Genomic DNA, 8,126 nt, shown 5'->3' on the forward strand with positions numbered 1-8,126 from the left:
TTCTAAAGTTATTTGTCTATTCATGCTACTGAAACTAAATTATTAATAGAGAAAATATATATAAAATTGATATTTTAGGCAAAATAGCATTATAAATAATAGGGCAAGTTGATACATGCATTATCTTATAGTATTCATGCATTTATTATAAGTAATATATATTATTCTAGATAGAGATTAATGTTTATAATACCTCCTGATATTGAAAAATAACTAGAATTATATTTTATTTCCCTTTATAGTAAAATAAAAGAAATATAGCTGGTCTAAATAAACATTTTAAAATATAACATAATATATATCAATTTAACTCATACCAATTTCTTTTATTTGACAGTTCCTAAGTCTAAAAAATAGAGGATAAAACACATTGCATACAATATGACAATTGTTTTAAATAGTATTACATAAACAATACATAAAAGAGTCGGAAATATTCATTTAAAAAATCTATTAAGATTAATAACCATATTATTCTGTTTATTCATATAATACGAGTGATCTCAAATGTAGGACAAATTGATAAAAATCTATTACAATAACAATAAGAGTAATAATAAATACTAACATTTGAACACCTTAGTATTGACTTTAACATTGATTAAATGCAGTTATAGATGTTAAAACAACGGTTATTTATTTCTTTTTTTTTAATTTTTATTCAACATAATTATTAAAAAACTAGCAGATATGGAGCTGGCCTGGCGAAAAATAATTAAGGTAAACGTTAGAATAAAAGCCATATTAAAAGTTTGTTAAGTTGGCTCGCTATTGTTATGTTTATCACGAAATGCCGAGGGGATAACTCATAGAGATTAGGATATTCAGGCTTTATAGTAGCCTTTATTTCTCGAAGGATCCTACGGAGTAACTGAAAGGTTAAAGGGTTTACGAATTAATAAGGGGATGAAAACAGGGATGGGATGCCAAGATTTTATGATAGCCTACGTTTTCCTCAGGGTCCTAGAGAACAACTATTAAAATTTTTGTGCAGATTGGTGAACGGTTTAGAAATGTATAGAGAACAGATAGACAAACAGATTTGCTATTATATATACCGTATATAGATCGAATATAATTTTTTATTGTTCTTAATTAGCGTATATTATTATATTATATAAGTATCAAACATTCCTGAAAACATAAGAGCTACGTAAGAGCTACGTAAGAAGAGCTACGTAAATTTAATTATTATTTTTTTAATACAGAAAAAATATAAACTTAATTTAATATAATGTGGAGAGTAATTAGATAATTGACTAACTCAAAACAAATGAAGTTTAGTAAATCTATTAATATCTTCTCCATTTACTCTTTACAGATCAGAAAAGGAATTGCCTAGAACAGTAAATAGAAATTTTAATGACTCATTTAACAATGCTTTTACAAAGATTGTATGTAGTTCGTGATTTTAATCTAGTTTTATTGCTGTAATTCTCTATTAGACAACCTATTTTAAATTATCCAGCTAATTTTACTAGACTATTTAGTCGAAACTTTAATTTACAATTTTCTTAATTGATTCTACGAGGATAGGTTAGTTTGTTTAACACAACAGTATTCTTCTCTTAATGTACACAATCGTTAAACATTTTACAAAATTTATAGACCGAACTCCATTATTTTCATTGTGTAATTTTACTTTTTTTTTTTCCTTTTACAAAAAAAAAAATAAATAAATAAATTTATTTTCCTTATAAATTATTCTTTTCATCATTAATTTAAATTATATTTCCTTAGAATATGTTTCTTAGGAATTATTTTATTAAATAACAGGTTTGAAAACTATTATAAAACAAAATATTGAAGGCGAGGAAACAAATTATAAATTTCGGTTCGGACTAAAGAACAATAGTGATGACTAATGATATATTACGACAGTAAATTTTATAAAATATAAAAGATATATATATAAATAAAAAAAGAGAGAGAGAGAGAGAGAGAACATTTTAAAAACTTAACAATAGCAACACGTAGCAGAATCGGTGCCATTATTTTTAGATTTTATCTTACATTCTCTATGACATTTGTTGCATTATTTAAGAGGAAGAAAGACACTTCAATACGTCCCATTTATGTAAAGATATTTAATGTGTGTAACTTTAATTAAATCAGAGAATTACACGTATCTGATTGTAATAAATTTATTACTTATAACAATATTATAAAATTTTATAAGATTGTTATAAGTAATGTCAATAGAACAAGTTTTATTTTTAAAAAATATATTTATGTTAATTTATGNAACAAGTTTTTTTAAAAATATATTTATGTTAATTTATGTTGTTGTTTAGTATTCTCGAAACTGAATAATGTCTATCATTAACTGAAGCACAATGAAATCGTTTTTGTTTATAACCTGTATGAGATAGAATACATTAAGTTTGTTATACAGTAGATATTAAATGCGACAGAACAATCAGTATTAAAGGAATTTGAATAACTTCTATCAATGTTTAACAATTTATACTCTTAGTGCAATAACCTTTGTTTATTTTATTTTAATTCTATAAGCCTGATAAGAATTCTTTACTATATAAATGTGGTGTTTTAACCTATTAAATTATTATTATTTAGGTTAAGCTTACTCTAGGCTTTCTATTAAATGAAAGTTTTAACATGTAAAGAATTGCAAATATTCTGTTAAATTTAATTATAGAAGTTATTATTATTATTATTATTATTATTTAATCTATTCAGTTTAATTTATTTAATTTAATTTAATTTTCTAAAATTAATTCTAATGCATTCATTGTACATGCATACAATGCATTTTTGTCTTGCTTTTCTATAATTTATATAAATTTTTGATTGAATTTAATAAACATGGTGGTTTATAGATATATACTTAAGTGTTGATAGCCAAAGAGAAAGAGTCGAAGACATAGGAAATATATGGATTTGTATTATTAAGGTGTTTCTTACAAATGAATAAGAAGAAAGATCAAGTATTCATTTAGCATTTTGACCTCCGATTTAGTTTTGTTTGTTGCAAAGATTATTTCGAAGAAGTAGACTATATCGACGACGTCAAAAGGAAAGAACAGATGTTACAGCCCCGGGTGCTGCTTCTTGCGTGCTGTTAGAAGTTCCTGGCAGACTTCCCTAACGGTGTTACTGCCAAGACTTTGACAGAAGGTCAGGGTCTATCTCACTTGAATTATAAAATATTTTATAATATATATATAAGGACTTCATTTTAGTTACTTTTAATAGAATAGATTCAAGTCATTAAGAACATTTAAGTAATACAATGTCTTTTATATGAGAAAATTTCATAGGTTGAATTTTTCCTTTCTATTGTTTTTGTATAGGAAGTTGAGGATAAATCGAGATTCTTGTCACAATCTTATGAAATTTGGTCTCCTTAATTTTATTTTCACCTGTCTTACAAACAGAAACAGATGTTTTACTTCGCAATTGCATCAAAATTTATAACTAGAAAGATTTTTCTATTTAATTTAGATCTAAAATTTAAATTTGAAAGCAATAAATTATACCAGTCGACCCCCCTATAACACTGTTGATTTTTTTGTTTTATACGAATTCCATGTTGTACGAGTCACTTAAATTTTATAAATACGTGAGCTGTTCACAGCCCGGCACACGTATTTGTAAAATCTAAGTGACTCGTATAACATGGAATTCATATAAAACGGAAAAATCAACAGTGTTATAGGGGGATCGACTTGTATTTTGGGATGTAAATTATTATCTAAGATTTGATTTTAACTTTGTATACTTATACGAATTTTATTTAAAACAAAATTTTAAGTAAAATCATCAATAATCTTTTAATAATGGGGGCGTGATATTAAAATTAAACAAAAATCTTCTTCATTATGCTCGACAGATGAAGGAAATAATAAAAACATAGAATGGTCAAATGTGATAAACGTGAGTTCAATACGGGATAATTGTAGGTGGAAGGGTCACGCTAAAAAGGATTTTAAAGAAATATGTGGAACGAATCACTTTATCTTTTCCTTGTTTAGAAATCGTTACACTTTCAATCCCAAGAGATTTAAAATTAGGACACGTTAGACTACGCCCCTTCTTTCAAAATATTACTCTATGAACTTAGGATACGATTTCACTTAAACGTTTCAGGATTTTTTTTTCTTTTTTTTTGGAATGAATTCAATAACGTAAGAAGGAAAAATGATCCTTATATTTCATACATTTTTTTTTATTATTATTATTGTAATAAAAATTATAAAAAAGTAAACACGGCGGTCAGTATACTAATCTTTCTTTTACGGTAATTAGAACTAATGGTGTAATAGATATAGATATAGTTAAGTTAACAGCTGCAACAGCATGAATTCGGGATGAAAACACGCGATGTAAATGATTAAAAATTCATCGGCTGATCTACTTTTAATCGACAGCACGCGCCAAACAAGGTCACATGGCACGTGGCTGACGTCCTTCGATACAACATATAAATGACAGTTTTTGGCCAGCGATCAGAGAAAGGATGAAGTGTCTTGGCCACGTTTCAGATCCACAACGTCTCAATATTTTCGCCTAAAGACGTGGAGGGAGATAGAATGGCATTGAAAATATCGATCAGAAGGTCATTCATGGTCTTGATGAAAGTTTTTACTTTTCCTCTCTGAATTTTTCCATACAATACTTTTTATTGTTCTTTGTTCTTTTTTTTAAATGACGTCTATTTATTGATTATTAAAATGATGTTTTTGAGAATTTGAAAAGGATACATTAAGATTATAATTAACACACACAAATAAAGGATTAAGAGTTAGAAGTTATCCAATTAACATTCACTTTACTTTTAGTACGTGAATGCTTATTGGTTAACTTCTAGCTGATCTTTGATTGCGAATACGAGAATGGTTAATATTACAGTAAATATAGCATATAACTCGATATTGTTATTAATACCAGTCGACCTCCCTATAACACTGTTGATAATTCCGTGTTATATGAATTCCATGTTGTACGAGTCACTTAGATTTTACAAATACGTGTGCCAGGCTGTGAACGGCTTACGTATTTGTAAAATCTAAGTGACTCGTACAACATGGAATTCATATAAAACGGAATAATCAACAGTGTTATAGGGGGTCGACTGGTATTTCCAATGCGTTGCGTTTGGATAAACTTATGAAAATTACATATTAGAAATCATATTTATTGTAATGTTGTGAAATTTATTACATTGAAAAAGCATAAGAGTGAAGTTTAACGAGAAATTTTTTATTATTTTCTACAACTATATAATTAAATTATCGTTAAAAATTCAGATTACCCTTCATAAAAATATATTTTTGATGACTCTAGTCGTAACTTATTTTTAAAACTAATTTTTTTCGATATATATTATGCAAATATCTTTAAAAATTAACATACGCTCGCAACGTAACATTAAATTAATATATTATTTATTCTTATTTACGTTGAAGGAAAAAAAAAATTTAAAAATTAAAATCAAATTTTTATTGAAAGATGTCCATTATATAGCATTATCTTTAGCATATTAAACATGAATCTATGGACACGATTTTGAACAAGTTCCCCCCTACCTTTGTCTACCTTATGTTAAGACGTTAATAAGTGACCTTATATAATTCTACGAATTTCCAGGTTTGTTCCTTAGGCAAGGTAAAGTGTCAAGGTAGAATTTATTTATATAAAAAATCTTAAATAAATGCAGCTAAACTTTATTTCAATTGCAGTTCATAAAGTACGAATGATTCAACTGTAGCATATTGATGCATTTGATGGAATTTATTTAATTGAATCATAAAAAAAAACCATCAAAATGACGTCGGTTTGGGTGGGGTGTGACGATTTCTCATCGCTTCAGGAAGTTATAGAAAATTTTTTGACGTGAATTTGGGTGTGTTCTATTAATTTTAATTAATATATTGTACGTTCATTTCAAATGGAATATGCTAAATCAGAAAATAATATAGAATTAATTGTTCGAGATTTCAAAATTGGCCTATTTACGTTAACAAAAACTTTTCAGAATTCATTACATTGCTACAAATAATACAATACTAATAAAGTAATGTTATATATATGAATAATAAAAGTATATATTATGGAATATCAGACGTATATCCTGCATTTTACTCGTCAATTTTACTTTTCCGGCTGTTATAGAAAAGAAAGAAAGTATTGTAATCGTTCAAATGTTTTAACCCTTCGGGCTTTTTGCATTTCTCGATTCTTTAAGGTTCCATAATCCCAAAAAAGTCAGAAAAAAAGGAGAAACAAAATTCTATATATACAGTCGACCCCCTATAACAATTTTGATTTTTCCGTTTTATATGAATTCCATGTTGTACGAGTCACTTAGCTTTTACAAATACGTGTGCCGGACTGTGAACGGCTCATGTATTTGTAAAATCTAAGTGACTCGTACAACATGGAATTCATATAAAACGGAAAAATCAACAGTGTTATAGAGGGGTCGACTGTACCTGTTCGTGTGTTCACCTATATTGTTGATTCTATTGACCAGAAATTTTGAAAGAAATATTTCTACACGTTAAGTATTAATGTATTATTTTTAGAGATTATAAGTCGTATTTAAGAGATTAGAGATTATAAGGAAGAGGCATATCTCGAGTGAGGTCGGACATTTACAATTGTTTTAAATCTATCCTTTTCGTGCTGTATAAATAATAAAAATATACGAAATAGCAGTGTTTCCCAACAGGAGGTATACGCACTGTTAGAGTATGCGGGATATTGGATTAAAAATGGCCGACGTTTATTTAAGTTTAAAAGTACAGTATAAATACCTACAATGGAAAATGAATGCANTTGATTTTTCCGTTTTATATGAATTCCATGTTGTACGAGTCACTTAGCTTTTACAAATACGTGTGCCGGACTGTGAACGGCTCATGTATTTGTAAAATCTAAGTGACTCGTACAACATGGAATTCATATAAAACGGAAAAATCAACAGTGTTATAGAGGGGTCGACTGTACCTGTTCGTGTGTTCACCTATATTGTTGATTCTATTGACCAGAAATTTTGAAAGAAATATTTCTACACGTTAAGTATTAATGTATTATTTTTAGAGATTATAAGTCGTATTTAAGAGATTAGAGATTATAAGGAAGAGGCATATCTCGAGTGAGGTCGGACATTTACAATTGTTTTAAATCTATCCTTTTCGTGCTGTATAAATAATAAAAATATACGAAATAGCAGTGTTTCCCAACAGGAGGTATACGCACTGTTAGAGTATGCGGGATATTGGATTAAAAATGGCCGACGTTTATTTAAGTTTAAAAGTACAGTATAAATACCTACAATGGAAAATGAATGCAGTACAGCAGTAGGAAAGTATATAATACTAATTCATTTTGTTGGAGAAGAAATTTTCCTGTTTATTTTTTAGATATAGTTGTGAATTCAGATTAAATGTTTATAGTAATTAAAATAGTTCACATACTTATATTTTCTATAGGAATATGCACAGTTTTATTGGCTTCTGTAAGGGGTTATTTTCTTAATATTAATTAAGTTACATAAAAGTTATATTAATTTTACATATATTAATTTTAAAATCGATAAATTAATAGAGAATTTTTATCTACGAATAGAACAGTAACCTATTATTTAACGTGATAAGAATTAAGTAAGGAAAGATTATTAAATAAAGTAGGAGATAATATAACAAATTATAGTACAATTTAATACGTAATTTAAATTTAATTATACAATGAAGTATTTTATCAATTTAACCTGAATTAATAATCCTGTAGACGAGTTTGATAACTGATAAGAAACTAGTCTTATATGATGGATTAGTGATGTATTGAGTGTCGAAAATTCATTGTTTAATCTTTAAATTAATATCAAACTATCAGTAAGATTGTATATCTATTGGCTTTAAATAAATTAATAGATAAAAGTAATAATTTTATATAATGAACATCATAACTTTACGTTTTTTCCACGTAAAATAGCACAGAACCAATCTTTAAATGTTATAAAAAAAAGACTAAAAACATTTCAAAAAAGAAGGTGAAATCCATTGTCTAACTTTAAACGTCTGATTCAATTGATATCCTATAATATAGATGTCAGAAGAGCCTAATATTAGAAATAATGCAATGATATAGTGATTTGTAAT

Source organism: Centruroides sculpturatus, unplaced genomic scaffold, assembly GCF_000671375.1.
Source record: "Centruroides sculpturatus isolate CEXI.00-Female unplaced genomic scaffold, Cexi_2.0 scaffold1493, whole genome shotgun sequence".
Taxonomy (NCBI): domain Eukaryota; kingdom Metazoa; phylum Arthropoda; class Arachnida; order Scorpiones; family Buthidae; genus Centruroides; species Centruroides sculpturatus.